Genomic DNA, 26,443 nt, shown 5'->3' with positions numbered 1-26,443 from the left:
CAAAGAAGGTTTGGCTCAATGATGACCAAGGTTTCTTCTAGCTCTTGAGATGCAGTAATTCTGTTCCCTCTCCAGCAGAGAAGCAGAGGTGCTGGGACAAGCAGGTGGAAAGGTGGGGTGAGAGTTAACTCTACGTTTGAGGTCTGCCAGGGGTCCTGATTTCAGAGTTCCCTCCGACTCTTCTCATAGATAGACTAGTACCAGCCAGGCTTTGGGTTCTGCTTTTACCTTATATACTTTTGAGGAAAGTGTGTGAATTTAAGGGTGGGAGATGGTTTGTTTTGGAGAAAATTAGGATTCTTACCAAAAGACGGAGACTGGCTGGGAATCAATCAAAAAATGATAAAATGGGAGGGAGGGAATCATGGTTTTCAAATTTTGTGGCTAGAAAGAACCTTAGGAATAAACTAGTCCAACCTCCTCACATTCTAGATAAGGAGACATCAGAAGGATTTACTCAAGATCACACAGGTAGTAGCAAACTGGGAAGAGAACCCAGTGTCCAGTGCCCAGTCCAGTACCCTGTCTGCAGAAGCAGGTGGGCCCTGTCTTAAGGCAGGTGATCAGGAGAACAAAAGATGGCAGTCAGCAGGCAGAGCTTAAAGAGGGGCTGAAGCTGTTCTGTTGGAGAGAGGGGACCATAATGCCAGTTGGGCTTCTAGTTCGCAGTTGGGCACCATGATGCAAAACTTCCATCCTGTTCACCACTTGGATTCTTGTCAATTAAAGTAGTCAAGAGGGGCACCTGGGTGGCTCAGACTGTTAAGCGTCAACCTTCGGCTCAGGTCATGACCCCAGGGTTCTGGGATCGAGCCCCACATCAGGCTCTCTGCCCAGCAGGGAGCCTGCTTCTCCTTCACCCTCTGCCACTCCCCCTGCTTGTGCGCTCTCTCTCTCTCTGTCAAATAAATAAATAAAATCTTAAAAAATATATTAAAAAAATTAAGCAGTCAATAAAATGTCTTTTTAAACTGGGAGAGGCAGAAGGCAGTTTTTTAAAGCACTTTTTTCTCTCTAATTTCAATGCAAATTGCTGAGCTATAAAATAATTTAGTTTTGAGAGGAATCAAATATTTTCTGAAGAATATGAAGAGGAAGACCCAACTCGCACTGGTCTGCGTGTGTTCTGCTGGCCACTTTTATGCCATGTGTTCATCCCATGCTGCATTTTCATGAGAAATCCAGTGGCCGTTTAAATCCTGGAGGAACATCCTGGGGTTATTTCAGCAGTCCGTGAAGGCAGGCTTTGTGCAAGGTGAGGTAGATATGAGCTGTCACTTCCTTCCTGCTTTGTGAGTTGGATATTGTTTCTAGGCCCCATTTTGTTTGTGTTATTCCTGTTCATGTGTTAGAACAACTTCTGATTATTTGTAGAGTTGATTACAATTAGATAATAAGACCACCAATTCAGTAAAAACAAAGCTGAATTTATTATCTCGCCAGGCAAGAGAGACCCACCACATTTGGAATGGCAGTCTCCCCAAACTTGTATGCATGTTCATGTAGGCACAGAGATTTCTGATTAGCTCTGTTAGAAGGTTGATTCGCTTCTAGACCAAAGAGAGGATTTCCTTTTTAAAAAATCTGCTCAGCGGGGTGCCTGGGTGGCTCAGGTGGTTGGGGCATCCGACTCTTGATTTCGGCTCAGGTCATGGTCTCGGGGTCGTGGGATCGAGCCCTGGGTGGGGAATGTGCTTGGGATGCTCTCTCTCCCTCTGCCCCTCCCCGTGCTCGTGCTCTAAATAAATAAATAAATAAATAAAAATCTTTTAAAAAACAAAACCCATCTACTCAGCATTCTGGTCCCTCCCTGCTTATACCGGCTTATTCTGGTCTTGAAGGCCCTGACACGAGCTCAGAGAGAAAGGCTCCTCAAGGGCGCGGCGCTGTCTCTGTGCTGGTGGGTGGAAGCAGCTGACAGTCTCCCAGGAGCCAAAGTCATGCCTGCCTCCTGGTGCCTGCTGCGGAACCATACCTTTTGCGGTGTGTTCCGCCCTCCCCTTGGACTAACGGGAGTTCCGCCTTTGCTTTCACGGGAGGACCCCCTTGAGGAAGCAGAAGACACGAGGATAGATGGAAAAAGCCGTGAGTGTCAGAGACATGAAGCCCCGAAGAGGATTTTACTCAGATGTTAGAGAACTGGCCTACACTGAGTGCTGTGCTCAATAGGGTTAAAAAAAGAACCCGACCTTTAAAATTTGTCCTGTCGAGGTCTAGCAAATCTGAACTTTCTTTAGCCACTGCACACTCTTAAGTTGACTTTGTGCACAGAAGCACTGTCGATTACCTGGGAAACACATGTTTTCCTAAATGAATGTGCACTGCAGAGTGAGTCTTGTACCCTGTTTTGTTGTATATTTAACATTCTTCATATTTGGTTTTGGTTTTGACATTTTCAGGAAATCACTCAAGAGCTTTTTGCCACTTTTGAATCATCTATTTTAAGACTTTCTTTTCTATTTATTGTTACAAGTTTCTGATAAGGTGATTTGTGCGTCTCTATTTTAGGAAATACTTTTTGAGGACTTTTTTTTTTTTTTTAATGAAGTTTAGATGGGAGTCTTCCCTCCAATCCTCAACGCTACCTTACATTAAAAATGATCTATTTCGTCGCCCCATGAGGTTCCCTTGCTTAGGGAGGATAAAAAAAGTCGGGTGATTAGTCATTGTGACGTTCAGCAAACAAATTCTTTGGAGGCCTTGATTCATGTTACTGGTCAGAATAAAAGGTTGTATCTGCCTCTAGACAGTTACTGTCATGAAAGGTAAGTGCTGTGTATTCCCAGAAGGTCCCTGGAGTGTCCTGTTTGTTGTGTTCAGGCTTCTAAACCCGGTGGCCATTTTCTGTGAGTTTGAATCCCTGTGAGAAGCTCCTCCCCCTGTGGAGTCTCTGAGCATTTGTTTTCTAAAATGAAAGCACAAGCAGAGACTCGAGCTGTTCTGCAGAACAGCCTGTTCTTCAGATTTTTTTTAGATCAGTATATTTAAAAGCATAAGTTTTAAACAGCCTATTGTGGGTTTCTATCTGCAGTGGCTTTGGGTTTGTTTGGGGGATTTCACTATTTTTTTTGGTGGAGACAGCTTATCTATTGCTGTGATTGCTCCCTGTCCCCCCCCCCCCCACCCCCCAAGATACTTTCGGTCCACCAGGTGAGCAGGGGAACTATTCGGATACCTGACTCCTGCCAGAAACCTTCCTTCAGCTTCAACACAGTGTCTTTTGGAGTGAAATTGGCAGAAGCTCCCCGGGACTCCGTTCCTTTCATAGTCTTCCCTCCTCCTGCCTTTTCCACCCATCAGTTTTCCCCAGGCGATTTCTTTTGTCTAAACCGCCGCGTGTCCATTTGTGTGACCAGCCAGAGTTTTTGCAGCATTTCCACAGCGCGGAAGCTCCTGTGCCTCTCGCTGTGCGTCCGGCCTACCGATGGCCTTGCCTGACAGCTCTGCCAGTCACCTGTGGCCTGGACCCCGGGAGGAGGTGACCGTTTCACAATGCCGTGCCGCCTCGGGGAGCTGTGCTGCCATGCCTGGCCTCGCTCCAGAGAGTGCAATGTTGCCAGTGGGGCCTTCAAACTGGAAAAATGGGAGGGGGAAGAGAAATGATGGAAAACACGGGAGGAGGAAACGTGTGTGCCAGGAAAGTACGTCCGTGGACTCGAATACATGAGAGCTCAGGTCCGTGAACGTGCTCTCTGTGCCTGGGCACCTTACCGGGTGCGGGGAAAACACTGCGAACCCTGGGCTGTTTACGGACAGTGGGGAGGAAGTGGGGGCAGAACGGGGCAAAAGCATCAGCAGCTTTTCTCCTGGAGGCCCTGGACCAGCGCCGCAGGCCAAAACGATCAGCTCTGCATCCCCACCCCCACACCAGGGTCTCTAGAGCAGAATCTGCTTCCTCGGGTTGACCACCATTGTTCTACTGAGTAGTTTGCAAAGATTCCCTGGAGACAGTTGTGCTCTTGGGGGATATGCTTTATTGTGTTGATCCCTTTGTGTGAAGCCCAGACTGCTAGGTTGTCCTGGCTGCATTGCTGTGGTCTAGTTTTTCGAATTGTTATTTGTGTGACGCAGTGCTGAAGCGTGGTGTGGTCCAGAATACTCCGACCCAGTAAGGAGCCACTGGTAAAGGCCTGTGCATTCTCAACAATTATTGCTGCCCGCACTACATCATCTGCTAACGATGAGTACGGAACCTCTTTTGAAAAGGAAAGCCGGGTGCCTCCAAGAGTATGAATCTGATTTTGTGGAGCTCAAGCTGACCTTAGGGTTAAAGTGACTTTTGGAGCAAAGTGAAGAGTTTGTTCTCTGCCACTCTGCCCCCTGGCATTCATATATTAAGAAATTTTCCACATGGGCGTGAACAAACTGGAGGAATCCTGAAGAAATATTCTGTGACCCAAATATATTCCGTGTCATGGCTTCTCACCACCTGTCTTTCTTTAAGATGGAGTACTTCAGTAGTTTCGGAAGCTTGAATACTAATACCTCACCACATAAATTTTAGGAGGACAGTGAATCCCTGTACAGAGACTGGAACCTTGTAGGCAGAAAAAAACTTAGAAGTGGTTTATACTTACGTTATTGTAGATTAGGGTCTAAAGATACATACAGGGGCAGGAAGAGAATATGAACATTCAATGTGGGCTGGGTATAAGAAGATGGAATGGCAAAATGGTGACAAAATGGTGGCATGACATTTTTTTTGAAATACTGTAGCCAGATGAAACCTCTCTGCAGGCTGAATCCAGCCTCTGGACTACCCGCATGCCAGTTAGAGAGCCACACCATCTGACTCAGCCCACCAGTCTGCATTTCCTCGGTGGCAGCCTGCCCAGTCTTTTCCTGCAGAGCACTGGGCTTGAAGTTCTCCAAGACCCATCCCAAGGAAAAGTCATGGCCATTGAACCTTCTCCATGTCACAGCAAATAAGGGAGCCACTTTGGAGATAAACTGTGTCCGTGTCATACAGGCCAAGCGATTTGTCAGTAGAATCAGCAGCAAAACACAGCATGTATGTCCAAGGACATCTGGAGGACATCTGGGGAGGCATCAGACACAGCAGCCTTGATTAAGCTGCTCAGTGCACCATGTGCCCATCTCAGGATAGAACAGGAAGAACCCACCAAAGGAAGCCGCTCCCTGTTCAGGCATGTTACTCCCAAGGCAGTGGAACAGAGCCAAGACTGCAGAGGCTAACCTGGCTGGCACTGGGCCATGGGGTGACAGTGAAGGACAGCAGGTGTTTTGCCATATACCTAGTCTCTGGTGTTGACTGGCTCGGCCCAAAGATGCTTTCTGAAATACCAAGCAGTTAGCCACTTCCTAATTATTCCCAGACGGGGACAGTGTGAGAATTGGCCTCTGTCTCTGTTGACACTTGATTGACCTTTTGCACGTCCTGGAATTTATAATGCCTTGCCTTTTTTCTCAGTCTCTTTTTACCACTCCTGTTTTCCTTAGCTCTCTTGGAGCTGAGTCATAATGTCTATAAAGCGCTTTAGCACAGGGCCTCGCATGTAGAAAGTGCCCAGTAAATATTAGCTCTTATTGTCATTGGCCTCATCATCCTCACCGTCATAACAATTATCATTTCACCAGCCGGTAAGGGGACTTGGTTTTCTTAAACCTTCAACTCAGCTGTGTACCTCAGCTGTCTCCACCTGATGTAAACGAAGATGGACCACATGTAAGTGGCCCACTGCATCAGAAAGTGCACTTCACGAGATACCCAGCTGACTCGTGCACATTAATGCGTGGGGAACACTGCTCTAGATGGCGTGGTGAAGCACAGGGAGAGACTTGCAGAGAGACCAGTCCCTATGGGTTTGCTAGCTAGGAGATACTTTGGGACAGTCTTAGCGGGTAGGGGCTGGGAGATGTGCCTTTTACATTCTACCGTTGGAATATATGATGGGGTGGTTTTGACCACACTAGGAATCTGATTCTGAAGGCTAGTGTTCCCTGGCTGTGACTTTAACCTGAACATAGCACCTGGTTCCTTTCCACCCTCCCCACCCCCCACGGCCCTTCTGGCCATGCAAACTATGTTGCCAAGAAGGGAGATTCCTGTGGTAAGAGGCCAGAAAACCTTCGTGCGTCAGAGAGGCAACACACATCTTTATAACGTAGGACTGCCGTGCTGGAACGCGTAGCAGTGTGACAATGGGGAGTGATGGGCTCTCAGCAAGGACTGGGGGACTCTGGTAGGCGTGAGAAGGGAGGCATAACTGAACCTTCTTTAATGGTGGTGACTGAGAGTTTTGCCTGCTCCTAAGGAAATATTCTGAAAGATAGAAATAACCAATCCCAACAACCAATGCCGCTTCAGTGACGTGTCTGGACTGGAAGCTACTAGGGTGGTGAGAACAAAATGGCCACAGTATCTTAGAGACGAAATCCTAACTTCCTATCAAATTAGTTTAGAAAGTGAATTAATGGAAAGCCTTTTCAGCCTTTCAAAGCTTTCACCTGTGTTTTGAGGGTGTAACGTGGTCTAGCATTTTGTTAATTTATGATTGGGGTGATTTTTTCCAGTCTGCATGGTGCTTTCAGATGGCCCTGTGTCCTGCACACTGAGTAGCCTGGGGTCCCTTGGGCAGCATAAGACTTGGAGGTGCAGCTATAGATCTTAGTCCCGCAACAGCTCTCTCTCTTCCTCTTTTCTTCCTCCTCTTCCTGCCACCGTCAGGGAACTTAGCTGTGAACTCTGGATCTCAGCTCCCTCTCCCATTTATCCAGAGGAGTTGTTGCCATGGTGTCTGTGGTAGGTTGAATGGTGGCCCCCAAAAGATACGTTCATATCCCTATGGCTGTGAATATGACCTTATTTGGAATCTTTGCAGATGTAAGTTAGTTAAGGATCTTGAGATGAGCTCATCCTAGATTGTGGGGTGGGCCCTAAATCCAAAGACAAGTGGCCTTCTAAGAAACACACAGAGGAGCAGCGCAGAAGGAGGAGAAGGCCATGTGAAGACGTAGGCAGAGATTAGAGTGACAAAACCACAAACCAAAGACTGCCTGGAACCACCAGAAGCTGGAAAAAGCAAGGAAAGATTGTCCTCCAGAGTCTTCAGTGACACCTTGATTGCAAACTTCCAGCCTCCAGAAATGTGAGAGAATAAATTTCTGTTGTTGTTAGGTGGCGCCTGGGTGGCTCAGTCGTTAAGCGTCTGCCTTCGGCTCAGGTCGTGATCCCAGGGTCCTGGGATCGAGCCCCGCATCGGGCTTCCTGCTCTGCAGGAGGCCTGCTTCTCCCTCTCCCACTTCCCCTGCTTGTGTTCTCTCTCTCGCTGTGTATCTCGCTCTGTCAAATAAATAAAATCTTAAAAAAAAAAAAAAAAAAATTTCTGTTGTTGTTAAGTCACCACGTTTGTGCTAACTTGTTACAGCATTATTAGGAAGCTGATAACAGTGCCCAGTCCTAGTCTTGATTCAGAAATGCCTGGGAACTTGTTAAAAATCGATTTCTGGGGCTTGACCCCTGACCATTCTGATTCTGTCGGTGTGGGGTGGCATCCAGAAATTAAAGTTGTTTTCTGTTGTTGTTGTTTCATTTTAAGATTTTATTTATTTATTTGACAGAGAGAGTGAGAGAGCACAAGCAGGTGGGGAAGGGGGAGAGGGAGAAGCAGGCTCCCCGTGGAGCAGAGAGCCCGATTCGGGGCTTGATCCCAGGACCCTGGGATCATGACCTGAGTTGAAGGCAGATGCTTAACCATCTGAGCCACCCAGGTGCCCCAAAACTAAAGTTTTTAATAAGGGCCGCCAGGTGATTCTGATAATCTGTTACCCCTCGGTAGTGGTATTCCCGCAGCTCCTTCTGTTCGTCCACTCTGCCTTCCTTGGACCATTTCCCTGCTCGTGTTCTCGACCACCCCCGGTGTGTCAGTGCAGTGCACATCTGAATCTTCAGCCCAGTTTCCTTTCTATTTTGGATGCCTGTTGATTGAGGGCACCACCTGCATTTCCCACAGGCTCCTCGGGGAGCACAGACTTCATTATCCTCCTCATAAACCAGCTCTTTGATCCGGTTCCCTACCTGCCAGTGGCACATCAAGGTACTGGAACTGGGGTGTCAGCCTTCATTCTTCCCTCTCTCTCTCTCCTCTGATTTCCAGTGAGTTGATTCTTCCACCCAAATAGCTTTCCAATCTTTCTCCCGTGTTATTCCCTACCTTCTCCTTGCCTTCTTTCTAGACTCCCTCCAGACATCCTTCTCACCAAATGGTTCCCAGAATGATCTGTCTGCAAACTTGCCAAATGATTCCCGCTTAAAATCTTTTAAATGACTCACCAGTGTCCAGGCTCCTCAGAATCATCCGGAAATCTTTTTTTTTGAATTGCCATACCCAGTATTCACCCAAGACCAAACAAATCAGAATCTCCGGTTGGAGCCTAATGTTGGTTCTTTATCCAATTCCCATTGATGATTTCAGTATGCAGTTTAAGGTTGAGAACTTCTGGACTAGAGGATAAAATCCAAAGTCTTGGTAACATTCAAAACTCTTGACAACTAGATCCCTGCTAATCTCTCTCTCTCCATGAGGCCCTCCCCACAGCCTGTGCAGCACCCATCCCCCCCGCTTTGCCATTCCCTCAAGGTGTCATTCAATCTCACACCACCTTGCCTTTGTTTAGACCTCTGCCTGGAATAGACTGTTTTCTCTCTCGGATTCCAAAGAAATGCTTCCTGTCTTTCAAGACTTGGTTCCACTTCTCTCTCCCTGACTCTCCTTTCCCAAACTCAGTTTAAGGCTGCATCCTCCAGAGTCCTGGGCACACTTGCTAGAGCACTTTGATCATCACAGAGGAGCTGTTTGTCTGCATGTCTGTCTCTTCCATTAGACTGTCGGCTCCAGGAGATTGCTCAGTGAGGGAAGAAATGAAGGATTAAACAAGGCCAAGGGGATGAAATAGTGTTTCTGCTTCTCTGAATTATTGGGCCCATGCTACCTTATACTCTCATTAGACACTTGTTAAGAAAACAGAACTCTACTTGGTTGTAATGAATGTAATTAAGTTGTAATAGTCGTGGTGGTTGTATGTAGGGCCACTAGTTGAATACTTAACTAGCCACAGTCTCCATAGTCATTGCTTCATTTAACTGACCCAATAATCATCTCAGACTTCATTCCCATTTTACAGAATGAATCAAACAAAATGCTTCGTAATCGGGTAATGCAAGATGGCAGAGAACACAGTGGAATGCATGGGTGATCACCTGGCCAGCAGTGTTAATGATGTACAGGCTGGTCAGGAGAAACTGGTTCTGTTGGTCAAAATCGCTCTTGATAAGTAGTCTTTGAGTGGCATATTCATATTTGGCACTGAATTTGGCATAAAACAAACACAGCCGGGGCGCCTGGGTGGCTCAGTTGTTAAGCGGCTGCCTTCAGCTCAGGTCATGATCTCAGGGTCCTGGGATCGAGCCCCGCATCGGGCTCCTTGCTCAGCGGGAAGCCTGCTTCTCCCTCTCCCACTCCCCCTGCTTGTGTTCCCTCTCTCACTGTCTCTCTCTCTCTGTCAAATAAATAAATAAAATCTTTAAAAAAACAAACAAACAAACACAGCCACTAAACATGTCACTCAAAAGATGAGATGGTGGTTTATATTTGCTAACGTTTGGAATCACATAAATACAGTCTTTCTTTTAAGTATGCTAGAAGGAGTTTGTGACCCAGAGTCACAAGACCAGGGTTGAAAACCCAACCTTGCCAATTACATGATTACAGGTTATGTGGTGGTATGATTTGGCGTAATTTTTCTGAGCCTCAATGTCTTCATCTTTGAAATGGAAATAGTATCTTACAGCCAACAGGGGTGTTCTGAGAAAGAAAATGAAATGGTAGGTTTGAAAGTGATTTGTAAGTGGTCTGGACTAAACAGGAGTAAGGCTGTGTGTCCTTGTCCTTGTTCTGTGTTTGGGTTCAGAAGGTTGGCCTTTGGGAAGTGTCAGGATGCGGAAGGGTGGTGTTCTGCTGGGTCAGTGAATATGGGCCCTGAAACACTTGCAGGTTGTCTGATTTCCCAGTGGAGCAGAGTACGAAGATGCTCAGCCTCAAAAAAACAAATGGCACGAGCTAGTTAGGGGGGATGTGGGAATGGAGAGAAGTGGTTAGAAAATTAGAGTCTTGTTGTGCTTACTAAAGAAGAGAGCCGAGAGAATGTAACTGGTCAGGGTTTTGCATTGGTTCACCTATAACCAAAGGCCAGCCCGGGGACCACAGTTCAACTCCACGGAGCCTGACATCTTGTTCTTTCAAGTAGAAGTTTTCTTTTCTGCAGCTCAGAAGTTTTCTGGATCTCCGCGCAAGAGCTCGCTTACCCTGAGGTCTCGGTGTCATGATTCTGAACATATTACTGCATTAACACAGCCAGAGCTGTTCTTCACAGGGTCACTTCCTCATCGTGTAGATTCAGCCTCCTTCCTCCTCAAAAATGAAACCAAGGCTTTATCTTTTTTATTCTGATAGATTGAAAAATACTTTCCAAGTCCTGATCTTGAAATATGATCTGTGCGGGTGGGGGTGTGTGTGTGAGAAGAATAACCACATTCTGCCACTCTCTGGAGGTGGGCACAGAAAACAGTCCGGCCTTTTTGTCACAACGTCGCCATCTTGAACTTAACCTGTAAGTTTCCGGAGCGCAGATCTGTGTGACATGTAAAAAAAATCGGTAGATCTATTATAAGACAGAATTGACGTTCTAAAAATATCCCAGCACACTGGGGATGATGAACAAAATGAACGTGATTAAATTTAGTCAGAATAAATGAGTGAATTTTTGAGCTTCAGTTAAAAAAATTCAGGCTTGGAAGTTTGGAAGCCAAGGAGGAAGAAGAAAACAAGGGAAGAAAGGAGAACTCCGTGCCAAAAACAGAAACACCTGTATCTCCTAAATAAAATCAGTTATCGAGCACTTATTATTTGCTTACTATTTGCACTTGCCGAGTGCTCAGTCACTCTCATTTAATCCTCCCACACCCTGTGAGGTGTGTAGTACTCACTCCATTTTATAGATGAGGAGACTGAGGCTCAGGGAGGTCAAGTCCTTTCTGTGGTCATGCTGTTAGTAAGCAGGTCCCAGCCTCTGCCTTTTGAGCATGGTATAGTGAAGCCTGTGGAACCAGAAGTTTAGAAACCAGTTTTGGTCAAACCATGAGCTCTTAGGCCAGTCATTGGACTTCTCCATGCCTCCGTTTTCTCACATCCAAAACGAGAGCCTTGGACCAAAACTAAAGCTCCTTTTGTCTATAAAACCCTCTTTGCCGTGAAATAGCAGAAGCGGCTTGAGATGTTTAGCCCAGGGAGGGGGCCACGCGGAGTGAAGCTCCAAAGGGCTGCTGTGAGGCAGAGGTCACAGCTGAGGGCCCCTTCTTTGCTGCCGGTGAGGCCTGCTCCCCTGAGGAGGAAATGCCTGCACTGGGTGGAGCCCTCCCCAGCCCTGATCGGAGGACTCTCCGCAAGCCATTTGGGGCGAATTCAGAATGAGTTAGAGTGCAGCGTCCACTAAGAAGCAGACTCTCTCTGCTTTTTGTTACCTAGAACACTCGATGTCTGTTTATTTTGGAGCAAGGCCTACTCATCTGCCCATTTTGAGAAAGATTTGGGGGACTGGATTACCAACCACCCAGGACACGAGCATTTCTCGTTGTGGACTCAGCACCATCTTGTGGACACAGCTCTCTGGACTGGGGATGGGCTGTGGTCATCAAATGTATAAAAGAACCTCAAGGGGCGCCTGGGTGGCTCAGTTGTTAAGCGTCTGCCTTCAGCTCGGGTCATGGTCCCAGGGTCCTGGGATCGAGCCCCGCATCGGGCTCCCTGCTCTGTGGGAGGCCTGCTTCTCCCTCTCCCACTCCCTCTGCTTGTGTTCCCTCTCTCCCTGTCTCTCTCTGTCAAATAAATAAATAAAATCTTTTAAAAAATATCTTGAAAAAATAAATAAATAAATAAAAGAACCTCAAAACAACCCTGAAAAAGCTGCGGCCAAGGCAAAGCTCTTTTTAAGAGGGACTGCCTAATCTCGGAGCTAGGAACTGCCTTAGGGAATTTGCTTTTATGACCGTAACCCTGTTGTTAAGCCCATGACACCTGGAAGAGCAGCATGGGCAGGCTCAGTGACACAGTAGCCAGACCTTCCCAGGAGCTGTGTTCACTAGGAAGGGCATCCGTGCAGAGGCCTGCTTGGGAGGGAGCCCCAAGCTCCTTCCTCCACGGCCTCCCTTCCCCTGTATCCTGCATCCAGCCCCAGCTCTTCTGGTGTGGAATACCCTCTGCCTGCGTCCTCTCCTCCCTGCTGCTACTGATTGCCACTCAGGGCATGACTTCTTTATTGTGCTTCAAGGCCCCCTTCCCAGTGAGGTGAGGATGGACCAGAATGAAGCTGTGAAGAGAACAGAGCACTCAGGTTGTAAAATGCTTTGCCTTCCCTAACTCTGTCTACAAACACTGATGAGGCTGGCCACTTGGACGTTTTTGCCATTTCTGTGTGTGAAGAAACTGAGTAATAATCTAATCTAGGCTCAGATGACGGTCCGAGGGCAGTCTTGCTCAGCGCCTTTACCCAGAGTGGAAGGAGCAACGTGTGAACCCAAAGAAGCCACTGACCTCTTCTCTGCTTATTCTTCGCAGTAGGGTTGTGTGCGGGCGGTAGGGTATCTTTAGTGGGCTTGTAGGACCCCCCTCCCCCCAAAACAACAGTCACTAACTTTGTATTTGGCTTTATGTATCATAATATTAACATCACGATGCATGTACTTATTCTTTTAAAGTAAATGTTCTTTCAATTGCATTACTGTCCTTAGGTCAACATATTCTCCCAAGACCTTAATGTAGGAGCTCTTACTATATTACCCACAGTCCCTTATTTTGCTAAATATTTGTTTTTGCACTTACCTTCCATGAGTATTTTTTAGTTAACTTCTTTTCTTTTGGGGTCAGCCTGACTCCCAGCTGCCCAGCCTGTCAGAACTAGTCTTGCTCACGCTCCCTGGAAGCCCGTGAAGCCTGAGACTCTCCAGGCCACCCGTCTTTCCATTCAGCTTCAGAGAAACCCCTATGTACAAAATGGCCCCTGATTCCAACAACCTCTCAACCGACAAGCAGTAACTTGGTTGCTGTTATCAAAATGAGATGGGCTAAAGAAGAGTTGTAGGTATTGTTTTCTGGAATTTTCATGGAAAATTAGGGTGAAAAGAGCAATAGAATGAGATACTACATTTTATCTATTTGTCTCATCTAATCCTATTAAGAACTAAGTTGCACTATTATATCCAGGTTTGGGGGCGCCTGGGTGGCACAGTCAGTTAAGCGTCCAACTCTTGATTTTGGCTCAGGTCATGATCTTGGGGTCCATCGAGCTCTGTGTCGGGCTCCATGCTCAGTTGGCGGGGTCTGCTTGAGGAGTCTCTCTCTCAGCTAGATAAATAAATCTTTAAAAAAAAAAAACAGGTCTGGAGGTGTTAATTAACTCGTCCAAGTTCATACAGCTAATAAGTGGCAGAACTGGAATTTAAACCCAGGAGTGTGTAAGCAGAGGCCCTGCTTTACCCTCTGAGTCTAAAGATAAAACTGTACAGACAGAAAAAGGACAGCCCAATGGTACAAGAGAAGGAGGGCTTAGAACTATTGACCACATCGGACAGTTGTCAAAAATTTTCCTCAAGGACTTCAGTGGAAGCTTGAACTGGAATCCCAAAAAAGTACATAAACATCTTAAACCCCAAATTAACCCAAATTTTTACTTTTTTTTTTTTCTGAACAAACCACAATCTAATGAATCCATTAAACTGAGACATAAACTAAAAAAATTCTAAAATAAAAAAAAACAAAGTGTTCTTTAAAATAAACCATAACCAAACTGACATGGTACTAGATTCGTAGTTTAAAGTAAGAAGGAGGAGGTCCCAAGATGTTGCCCTCTAAAAGTCCCGTGATATGCAGGGAAAGGAGCAAACGTGGTCTGCCTGGAGTCTGTCTACAGGAGAGGTGAAGAAGCAGAGCACAGCGGAGGCTTTTTTTTGTTTACTGTTCACTTATTTATTTATTTTAGAGAAGGGGGAGTGGGACAGAGGGAGAAGGAGAGAGAGAATCTTAAGCAGGCTGCACGCCCAGCTGATGCGAGGCTCTATCTCATGACCCTGAGATCATGACGTGAGCCTAAATCAAGAGTCGGACCCTTAACCGACTGAGCCACCCAGGCACCCTAGTAGAGGCTTTTTTATGAAGGTAAAATAATTTGCTATCTAAAACATGTAACCCAATAAACTGACAGTACCTTAGCTTTGCCTTATATAGCATAATTTGAGTGATCTGACTTAAGAGGACAAGTACACATCATGGAAATTTATAGATGATTTAGTGTATGTCTTAAACATTATTTTGGTCTCCTTCCTACCAAGCCTTTTACCAGAATTGCTAACAAACACCTAAGTTGAATGATTTTTTTTTTTAAAGATTTTATTTATTTGAGAGAGAGCGCGAGCGTGGGGGTGGGGGGTGGGGAGAAGGAGAAGCGGGGTCCCTGCTGAGCAGGGAGCCCGATTCGGGACTTGATCCCAGGACCCCAGGACCATGACCTGAGCCGAAGGCAGACACTCACCGACTGAGCCACCCAGGCGCCCCAAGTTGAATGATTTTTATTTGAATTTTTTCCTTTTTTCCACCTGCTAAGAAGACTACTAACAAACAATGCAACTAAAAAAAAAAAAGAATTTAGGCGATACTTGGAACTAAATGCCCACATAGGAGCTAAGGCTCAGATGTAACTGCCATCTGCATAGGGAAGAATGATAACTGCTGAGCCCCTCTGGGGTAGTAAGCACTGGGAGGGGTGGGGGGACCTCTGGGCACACAGTGAACTAGAACATTTGTCCCTGCCATTGAGGAATTTCACATTTCCTATATTTGGGGCCTGGGGCCAAGGCAATATTTGTTCCTACCGACATTTACAACTAATTATTAATTGGTGATAGTAATATTAATAATAATTTTAGTAAGCTTTGTGCCAGATACTACGCCAAGCACCTTATAGGTATTATCATTTAATCCTCATGTTAAGCCTGGTAGATTCTATTTTTAGCTCCATTTTGCAGATGAAGAGGCTGAGGTGCAAAGAGCTTAAACATGCCCAAGGTCACAGCCAGAACGTGACAAAGCCAGGTCCACCTGACACCAAAGTTCAGGCTCTCAGCCACTATCCCAGACTGGACGTGGCCTGCCTTATCCCGAATGATCCTTTAGTAGAGCTCTGTTTCATGAATGGACTAATACAGTGCTTTGGGGGTCTCTCAGTTCTCCTGCTTCAGGAGCTTTATTTAATCTCTCCACTCGCTTGCCCTTTCAGTCCCCACGTCTTATGGTAGCCCCTGTGTTGCACTCAGTAACTGGAGAGTGGTAGGCATTTGATAAGTATTACCTTGAAATAGAAATGGATCAAAAACTAGTAATATTGGGGCACCTAGCTGGCTCATTCAGTAGATTATGCAACTCTTGATCTCGGGGTTGTAAGTTTGAGCCCCATGTTGGATGTAGTAGACATTACTTAAAAATAAAATCTTTAAAATAATAATATTAATATTTATGAGCACCATATATTATTTTGAAGTTTACATTTTTCTTGGGAAAACAAAAGTAGAATGTTATGGAGAATTCTGAATTTCCCTAAAGTATTCACCACAGGGCCACCTGGTGGCCCATATGGCATCTTTGTGCATTTTAAAGAAACGGCCCCCTCCATCTGGCGGGAGGATGCAGCCCTCACCAGTGCACCCGCCTTGCCAAGCAGAGCATGAACTGGCTCTCAGTCTCCCCTTCCTGTGATCACAGCACATCACAGGGCATAACCTGTCCCCCTGCTAATGGCAGCTCTGCTCAGGTCCAGCTGACAATTTGCCAAGCACTCCCACACTGGTAAGTAGGCTGGGGTCGGGAGCATATGAGCCTTTGATACCAAGAAAGAGGTGGAAAAGCTGAGTTCTTCTTGGCGCTCCTGAACCTGAAATGGAGAGTCTGGTGTTTGAGTCATACTGCCTGGGTCTGAATCCCAGCTGTGCTGCCCACTAGTTAAATGACCCCAGTCAAATTACATAGCCTCTCCACGTCTCGGTTTTCTCATTTGCAAAATCAGGTTGCTGTGAGCTTAATCGGAATGGTGTATACGGAGTGTGTAGAACAGTACTGGGCACATGGATGTGGCTGGCATATGACGTGAGTTTCCTCCTGTCTGATGAGCAAGTCTTGTTGGGGACATTGATGCATTTGCGGTAGGATGTCGGTGTCACACTAAAGTAGCCCTCAGGAAGGCTGCCCATGGGGCGCGGCGGGGGCGGGGGGGGGGGGGGCTCCGACACAAGCAGGAGACAACAGTGATTTGTTTCTTCGTAGCGTAGTTAGAAGTCATGGGCCAGTGCGTGCGCACAATTTTTTTTCTACTACACCCATATGTTTATTACTTTGAAGTTTTAGTATTTTTTTAAAAAGTTATTTTAAAAGTTTGTTTCCAATTTAGTCCAAGCACTCAAGGGACAAAGGCCAAATCCCTGGAGTTTAAAATATTTAAGAACAAAATTCATCTGAGTACATTTTAAAGATTTTATTGACTTTATTCAGTGATTTGTGAATTGGGCAGCATCCAATGTAGCAGATAAAAAGGAGCACCAAAGAGCTATGCAAGGCAAGAGATTTTATAGGCAGACCGGAGCAGAATAAGGAAGTTATACTGGGCAAAAAGGCAGATTGGTTATTGCAAGGTTACTTTCCTTATATGGGACAGCAGGGCATCATCGGGCAGATTACTTACTTAATGCTGATCAGTTGATTCCTGATTGACTGGTTTAAGATTCAATTTCTGGAAGAGCCAAACTAAATTAAGTTTCAGTTTGGTGACATGGGGCTTAGCATAAGTGACTCCATTTTGGGCCTGTTGTCTTTTTTTAAGATTTTATTTATTTATTTGACAGAAAGACAGCGAGAGAGGGAACACAAGTAGGGGGAGTGGGAGAGGGAGAAGCAGGCTCCCTGCTGAGCAGGGAGCCTGATGCAGGGCTCGATCCCTGGGATCATGACCTGAGCCGAAGGCAGCCGCTTAACTGACTGAGCCACCCAGGCACCCCTGGGCCTATTGTCTTAAACAGAGCAAAGCATATCAGTAGAGCTTAAAGTATTGCTCTTTTCTTTCCTTTGAGCCAAAGCAGTAATAGTAAGCCATTTTTCAGTGTTTTGAAGCTGTGTTTCAATGTTTTAACTTGTTTGAGCAGTGACAACTTTGTGGGCAGTAGATGGCCCTCACTTGTCCTAGTTAGCTCAGCTTTAGGCTGGCAGTGTTGATTTGGTTGTGTGTGTGTGTGTGTGTGTGCGTGCGTGCGTGTTTCCTTATACCATGGCAGAACAGCTTCTTGACTTCTTTATGTTCAACAAAGGCATTCCCCTCTTTTACCATAGGTGACAAATAGGACAGTTTGCATTGACCTAATGCTGGATCCAGAAAGCTTGGTAACAGTGCCTGGTGGGCTTTAGAAGGCTTCGTGTTTGGGTGCTTTTTGTTTTTGCATTCATTTGATAAAGGTTTATTAGCACCTGTTGTGTGCCAAGTAGAGTGCTGGGAGCTAGGGATACTGGTGAACAGTCTTAGCCCTTATAGAATTTATACTCTTGTGGTAAAGGCTCCCATTTGTCAATACGTAATTACAATTGTATTGAGTACTATGAAAGAAAAGTATGCTGAGAATATATGACAGATGAACCTAACTGAGGGGGGGAGGATCGTTGGATGGAGGCGGCCGCCTCCTGGGCTAGAAGGGCATTCTAGGATGCAGGAGCAACATGTACAGAGGCCCGGAGATAGGAAGATCCTAGGCATATTCAAGGAACAGAAAGAAGGCTGATGCAGGTTAGAGTGGCAGGAAATGGGGTTAAGTCACAGAGGACTTTATAAGCCTTGGTGAAGATACTGGAATTTGGATTTAGGGTTTTAACGAGCGTCACTGGCCATGTCTCCATTCTGTGTTTGTGGGGAGACTCTGCCATCTGTCATGGAGAGAGCTCACACCCAAAGTTGGCCCTCCCCTGGAGATTCTCTTTCTGTAGTGCTCCCCCGGGGCTTCGTACTCATTGCTGTCATGCTGTACCCCGACGGACAGGGCTCCAGCGAGTTTCCTGACCCCTGAAGACTGCATCATCCCCAGTCCAATGATGAGAGGGTAAATCTAAATACTGGTGGGGAGGGGAGGGGAATGAAAACTCTTTTTCCTGATACATACACTTGAGATTAACAGATCCTCGCTGTGCAAATCCTTGGTCTTTGTCTTCTGAGTGCTTGGACTGAATCGAATTGGTAATAGACTTTTAAAAATCAACTTTTTTTTAATACTAAAATTTTAAGTTGGCAACGTGGCTGTAAAGGCTTGGTGTCGGGTGTTTAGCCAGTTCTGGGCCAGGGGGCAGACACTGTGGCTGACTGTGGTGTGTGTTCAGGTGGCACCTAGAGGGTGCCCGAGCTCAGTCTCTAGCAATGCTCGGGTTGCCCTGGGGACAGCTGCCCGGGGCAAGGGGTCTGCTTGCCTTAACTCCCATCCTCAGTGGCCCTTCCTGGGGACCATTCTGACACATTCTGCTTCATGCCAGGCAGCATCTCTCAGTTCCTTCTTGGCATGTGACCCAGGCTGGCTGCCCCCAGTGGCTCTAGCTCTTGAATCTCAGCCTGGGCTGTTCCTGCTGTTTGCACTCCGTGCAGGGCAGTTTTGTGCGGCTAGATCAGGTCACCTGCTCTGTCTTCACTCCTGCTGTGTGTGTACATGCCCGTGAGGCAGCAGAGTGTGGGGGACTGAGCGCTGCACCGCCTTCAGCAATTACAGCTCTCCTGCAAGCAAGCACTTACTTGTCTGGGCGCAGTTTCCACTCGATATTGTGGACCCAATAATATCAGCTTCCGTATACCCAGCACAGACTCTGTTCATTCCCTTAACCCTGTGAGTATATAGTAATATCCCCATTTTACGTGCCTGCCGCACAGGATGGTGAAGGGGATTAAAAGAGTTAATATGTGAAGTGCTTCACAACCGGAAATCCAGAAATGCATCAGATAAAAGCAATTTTATTCTAAATTGATTGGGGAAATTCAAACAGATAGATGCAAATTGTAATGGCAATATGTATGGTGCCTACCCATATCTAACATTGCTTTAGAAACATGTATCTATTTACAGGATGGATTGTGTATTTAGTAAATGAATATTGAGGACCTACTATGCGTCAGGCACTGTTCTGGGTGCCTTAGATACGTCAGGGAAGAATATCAAAGATGACTGCCCTTGTGAGACTTCAGTTCTAGTAGGCAGATGGACCGTAAGCAATAAAGGAGTAAATTGTGTAGTATATTGGAATGCTGTGGGTACCGTGGAAAAGAAAAGAGCAGAGCAGGGTACAGGGCACAGGGAACGTGGGGGAGAGGGGCAGGTTGCTCTTTTTTAATCAGGGTGAGCCTCATTTGTGTATTTTGTGCACAGCCACTTCACTAGTCTATTTCCCGAGTGCCCACCGTGTGCTGCGTCCTGTAGACGTAGCAGTGAACAGGGTGGACGAGGTCCTTTCCCTCCTGGAGCTTACCTCCTATTGGGCAGAGTGGACAGTGAACAGGTAGGCCGACACACGTGATAATGGCAGGTTGCAATAGGTGTACGAAGGAAAACCAGGCATGGTGAGGGCGAGTGAAAGCAGGATCAAAGATAGACAGAGGGTGGTCCCTCCAGGATGATGTCTGAGCGGGCCCGAAGCATGAGAGTGAGCCAGCCACGGGCAGTTCTGGGTTCAATGTGTTTAAAGACCCCAGGGCCGGAAGAGACTTGGCAGGTGGAGTAAACAAAAGGAGGCCTATGTGGTGAGCACAGAGAGTGGGATGGAAGGCAGCAGGCAAGTCGAGAGAGAGTGGACAGGACCCGTGGACCACACCGGGCCTCACAGGCCACAGTGAAGGGTCTGGATTTTGTGCTGACTTCAGGGGAAAACCACTGAAGGGTTTTAAGCAGGGCTTGGCTTGATCTCATTTGTGTTTTTTAAAAGATCGTCCCATGTACCGCATGAAGCATGGACTACATATGCAGTTCTCTCCAAAGCCACCAGCTGAGCAGGACACGGTCAGTCCTCCAGCTGGTTCCAGCCCGCACTCACTGAACCCCACTGTGTGCCAAGCGCTGAGCTTTGCATTGTGTGTGTTGTGGCACTCACTCCTCCCTGCCCAGTTTCTGGCTCATCCAGAAAGAACCAGTGTAAACTGTGATTCCTTGTCGTGCGGCAGTCCCCAGAAAGCTGGGGTGCACAGGGATCAGGGGCTAGAGAGGGAAGGTGCCATGGGGAGGTGGGTTTAGATAGTATAATGCCCAAGCAGCAGTTGGTGTTCGGTCTGTTTCAGGATGACCCATCCTTGTGACCTGCTGGAGGGTCATTCTTGTTCAGTAGCCAGAATATCTGACAGTTCTTCCCTCTGCCCTTTCCAGGAGGAAGCAGTCCACTGAGAGGAACAGGGCCATTAAATCAGTCTGCCCTTTAGGTTCACAAGAAAACGGTATTTGGTTTTTGAAAGCAGCTCTTGATGATAAGCTCACCCCAAACTGAGACGTTTCCGAGGACAGGAACCCTATCCCTGATCATTTTGGTAACTCAGTCCCCCCAGCATTCAGATTAAAAAATGTCTTCCACATCAGGGACTCTGAGTGTCAATGGAGCTTGGCTGAGATGAGAAACAAACACAGCCCTGGAGGGCTTCAGAGAGAAACACTTGAAGCCTGTTGGCCGGGTTTCTTAAGTAGGTATGTGGGCAAGCTCAATCCTGAGATGAACCCAAGGGACATGGGCTACCCTGAAATACTGTTGTGTTTGAAAAAGAAAAAGAGAAGCCAAGGACCTTTTCCCCCTTTCATCTTTCCAAACAAGCAGCCTGAAATATTTAACCGAGCCCATTGCATCACTCATGAATCTGATAATACTTGTTCTTACAATCAATATGCACGCAACTACAAGTCTAGAGACCAAATGTTTACCTTTTCAAAGTAATACATTCAGGTAAGGTTGTTCAAGCCAACCTCCCTCTGTCAAATACACCCTAGCAGCTTTCTGATGTCGGCCTTTTGAACGGCTTTAATTCCAGTTGAAAAAGCAAACTTTCCTTGCCTTACAATGCCTTCTTGAATCTGATAGTTTAATTGCATTAGAGTCTGATAAATGCAGCTCTTCTCTACCCCTTTCGGACTGCATTTAGAAGAGAATCGAGGATTTTCCTTTTCCTAGACACAGCCATATTCTCTAAAGGGCTTCTGTTTTGTAATCTGTGTTTGAGATCCGATGCGTGTATTTCTGACACCTTGTCATATGAGGAGGTCTGACGTAGTCCCCCAACATGACTACGAGAAAGTGTGCTGCAAAGATGTGTGCGGGCTGGGGGAGCGGGATCCCTGAAGCGGGGTCCTTTGTCAGCACACTTTCTGCGGGGACTCGCAGCTTCCACTCGATATGGGCCCCACACTGCCCCAAAATGGACTGTGCGTTTGACTTTTGCAGGATTCCAGGTCAGTATCCTAATATAGTGTGTTCTTTTTTTAGTTGGGTTTTATTTCTAAGTTTCTTTTTATAGAGGAAGACGTGCAGTAGAGAGAAGCGAAAGTTGCTCTGTTGATTCAGTTTTGTTGTTATGTACGTTAGGAATTGAGTAGCCAGTGTGCTGCAAGAGGGCGCTTGGCCTCTGCCTCTGATCAGAAGATTTAGAAAAATGAGCCTCAGTCTGGCCCACGAGAGTGGCCTTACTCAAGGTAGCGTTACTTCGCTCTCCATCGACTCTTAAAGATTTACTAATAAAAGTACACCAAGTTTTATTAGCAAGCCCTATAAAGTTCTACATGATAGGTATGTTGTTGATTAATAACTTAAAGAGGTTTTCCAAGATTTTTTTTTTTTGCACTGTGAGAGTTAAAGTTTATATGGAAACTCTCACTTTAAGTTTTTTGACTTCTGTGTATTTCAGTAAAGTTGTCTTGACTGATTGGGAGGGAAGATTTAATTAAGCTGGAAATACAGGGAGTTAGTTGCTCAGATCATTGGTAAGAATTGTTCCCCTTTTTCCAAGTTTAGTTGGAGAACGAGTAGACCAGTGCCTAAAAGCGGTCTCCAGGATCTAATGGGGAGGGAGCTAATTTGATAGATGAAAGGATAGAATCATATGGGCACACAGAATACTGTGACCAAGCTAACCTTTGAGATTTGGAAGGCGGGAATGCAAGCAGTGCTAGATTGTTCAAACAGAAGAGAGGCGGAGGTCCTGCAAATCAAGGAACAGTTTTCACCACAGTACGGAGAGTGTGGAGGGACTGTTGGTCCCCCTGGCTTTTCAGCCATGCTCAGACTGCAGGGACGGGTAGTAACCACTTCAAGCTTGGGCAGTTAAAGACAGCTAGAGAACGTGTATCTGTGTGACGGTGGGCGTGTCTGTGTTTCTCCATCCCCTGGCCTCTCCTCCCGGGGATTTCTGCTTTGTATTTTACCACGTTTTCATCCACTGTGTCCCTAGTTCTTTTAAGCCTATATCTGATTTATTTTGAGTAAAATAATTTTTAAATTATATCTTTAACAATCATTTTGAACATTTTCTTATAGGTTAGAACAGCATTTCTCAGACTTGTTGTTCCCAGGACCCCCTTACACTCTTATAAATCGTTGAGGACCCAAAGAGCTTTTGCTGATTATCAGAGTTATAGATCTATCAATATTTGCCATATTCAGAATTTAAAAGGAGAACTTAAAAAACAACTCATGAAAAATGACCACAATAAACCCAGTTGCATGATAAAATAACATATTTTTAAAAATAACTGTTTTCTAAGGCAAAAAATATAATGGGAAAAGTGGCAAATATATAACATTTAGCTTGATAGAAAGACAGCTGGATTTTCATTTCAGCTTCTGAATTCAGTGGCAAGTATGTTGTTATAGTTGAAGTATGTAAAGAAAACCTCACCTCATACAAATAGGTAGCTGGAAAGGGGAGAAGTTTTCTAATAGCTTTTTCAGTTAATTGTGGATATTCTTTGATAATACACCAAAACTTGACAGGTAGGTGGTTTTTTAAAGATTAGTCGCAATATGGAACTTGAAACCATAACAATGAACTTTCCATACTTTGTCACATTTAAATCTACTGATGTCTCTTTCACCTTTTAGCCCGTGCATGGTTTTTTGGTAACAGTATGCATTGGTTATTTGGAAAATATTAGTTCACTGAACTGTGCCTGTCTTCCAGACTCATTGCATGCTATCCAAAAATCACATTCATTAACATTACCACTAACCTCATTAGAAAAATCATTATGTATTGAGAAGCATAGAGCTCATGGTGGTGGATACCAAAGTTTATGTTAAATACCAAGTTTTCCAATATTGTAATTTTCCTGAAAGACAAATATTATTACTGGCAATAAAATGGCTACTTCCTTGAGGTGCACCTGGGTGGCTCAGTCGGTTAAGCATCCAGACTCTTGATTTCAGCTCAGGTCATGATCTCAGGGTCATGGGATCGCGCTCATTAGGGAGTCTGCTTGAGATTCTCTCTCTCCCTCTCCCTCTGTCCTTCCCTCCACTCTCTCTCTTTCTCTCTCTCTAAAATAAATCTTAAAAAAAAAAAAAGAAATGACAGGCACACTTAGTTCATTTTAAAGTAAATGTTTGCCCAGATATCCACATCTGAATAACCATAATTTATCAGTCGTTTTTTCATGTAAAAACGGTGTTCCATGAAAAAAAAGTTGGCTAATTCAACTCACAGCACAAAGAACCGCCCAAGCGCTTTTCCTTAAGGCAGTCATGGTTTTTTCAGTATGCACTGCAAGTGTTTTGTGTCTGCCTCCCATTTTATCACACAGAATGGTGAAAAGGTGTATATTCAATAGTCAAAAGATTTAATAAAATTAATAATTTTCACTTTTTCATCTGGGTGTTACTGGCTTGATGTTTGCTATAGCATCAGCTCTTTTACCCATCATTGCTTTTGTACTGTTCATGCACATGTTAACATGGTGGGGGAAGAAAGGCAAATGACATCTTTGTGTTACTATGAAAATAGTTTTGCCCTCACGAGCCTGACGAAAGGGTCTTGGGAGACTCAAGGTCCATGAAACACTTTGAGAACTGCCAGATTAGAAGGAAACTAGGGAAAAAATGGACAGGAATTTTTATTTTTCTAATAAGAGAGTTAATTTTGCTCTCTGTAAAGTAGAATTTGGGTTCATCTGGTTCTCATTTTTAAAGCTTTAAATCAGGAACTTTTCTAAGCACAATGTGTAATTTAAGCCATTTGCTGCTCAGGGTCTGAAGAGGCAGTTCCTCTCGCTCACTGTCAACATCATCAACAGTGTGCTATACCCTATACGTATCAGGAGAACAAAGATGAGTTAGATTGACCCTGCACTCAAGGAGCAAGTAGGGAAGGATATAAACATGAACAAATGCATAACACTGCATAATATTATAACACATATTATAATAAAGGTAGGAGCCAAAATCTAGAAATTCTAGAGGACGGACACTGCCCAGATGGGCAGTCACCTGAGATGAGTAAGTTTAAGGAATTGCCAAGCAGAGGAGATAGAATCTAGGGTAGGAGAAACTCAAGAGGAAATAATTTTTCTCCTAGAGCTTTTATACAGATGTCATTTATAAATCTTCCGAAGTTAGGAAAAAGGTATCCGTGGCTAGGGAGTATGCGAGCTGTGCGTGCTAATGGGCGCATTGGTGTGGGGGAAGGGAGGCTAGGATGGAGAAGGGGGTTTTTGCTTTGTACCTTTATACACTTCTGTACTGTTGGAATATTTTACCATGAGCATAGACTTATTTTTTAAAGATTTATTTATTTTAGAGAGAGAGAGAGAGCGCAGGGTGGAGGGACAGACGAAGAGGGAGAGAAACCCAAACAGACTCCTCACTGAGCGCAGAGCCCGACTCAGGGCTCATCTCACAACCCTGAGATCAGGACCTGAGCCAGAACCAAGAGTTGGACGCTTAACCGACTGCGCCACCCAAGCACCCCTATTTTATTTTTTTTAAAGCTAATTCATTCTAAAAGCTGAAGAAGAGGTAATTTAATCATCAGAAGTATTTTATTTAAGTGCCCACCTTTGCATTAAATATATGTGTATTTATTAGGGAAGGTTGGGGTATGGCAGGAGACAAAAGCAGCAGAAGATCCTAAGTATATGAATTAACTAGAATTTCCCAATGGCATTTATGTAAAGTGTAATTATAAAGTATGTTTATCATATAGTTATAAAATTCTTAAAAGCATTTTATATACTTTTAAGTACATTTTACGTAAATATACACATATGTACTTATAACTATAATATGGAATTTTATATTTATATAGAGGTTTATATTTTGTATATGTATATGTATATATACAGATTTGTATATATAGGGGCACCTGGGTGGCTCAGTCATTAAGCGTCTGCCTTCGGCTCACGTCGTGATCCCAGGGTCCTGGGATCGAGCCCCATGTTGGGCTCCCTGCTCAGCGGGAAGCCTGCTTCTCCCTCTCCCACTCCCCCTGCTTGTGTTCCCTCTCTCGCTGTCTCTCTGTCAAATAAATAAATAAAAATTTTTAAAAAATTATATATGTGTGTATATATATTTATGTATATGTGTATATATATAAATAAATAGAGGATGACCATTCATCCTATTTCCCCAGGTACTGAACCAATATATACCTGTTTCTCTGGCATAGTTATTAGTTGCATCTGTTTTCTCTCTCAAGTGTCCTGTTTTAGATGCTGAATTATGTGTTCACCCTATATTTTTATATATATATGTATATATATTTATAAATAAGTGTATGACTATGTAAACATTTTTATATAGCATACGCTCATATATTTATAATAAAGTCACACCTCTATTTGTACATACATATGAATACATGCATATGTATATTTATGTATTTAGAAGGTATATGTTAAAGGCTATTTATAGCTTAAATACAAACTCAGGAAAATAGTAACATAAGTCAGATGACCACTGTTATCTAATTACAAATTATTTTAAACGAAATGTAGGCCCACCAAAATTTTTGCATCTGTGACATTTTTATTGGCCTTTTTCATGTTTATCTATTCCATCTTGGTAATATTACTGAGAATAGTGAATTTATTGCATGAAACTTGCTTTTTAGAAAACATTTTAGAAAGTTACACATAAATTAAATCTCATCTTCCCGTCTTATATTTACTTTTCTGAGGTCTTCCGTGGGCTTTCCATTGGCAGGAACTCCTAAAGCTTCAGTACTAAGTTATTCTCTATAAAGAAATAGAGTAGAGGAGGTCACTTTAACTTTTTTAAGTCAAGACTACTATTTTTGCTGAGGATGACTGCCAACACACAAAAGCTCATTTATAAGTCTTAACTTTAAT

At 44.8% G+C, this 26,443-nt stretch overlaps 1 protein-coding gene across 10 annotated transcripts in view; it reads left to right on the top strand.

Annotated features, from left to right (window-relative positions):
* The window catches only part of ZBTB38 (zinc finger and BTB domain containing 38), a 79,760-nt gene that overhangs the window by 39,576 nt on the left and 13,741 nt on the right, over positions 1-26,443 (top strand). The window lies entirely within an intron of this gene.

The sequence above is a fragment of the Phoca vitulina genome, unplaced genomic scaffold, assembly GCF_004348235.1.
Source record: "Phoca vitulina isolate PV1807 unplaced genomic scaffold, GSC_HSeal_1.0 scaffold10, whole genome shotgun sequence".
NCBI classification, from domain to species: Eukaryota; Metazoa; Chordata; class Mammalia; order Carnivora; family Phocidae; genus Phoca; species Phoca vitulina.
The sequence above is the reverse complement of the archived record's forward strand: the minus strand, read 5'-3'. Positions and strand labels throughout refer to the sequence as shown.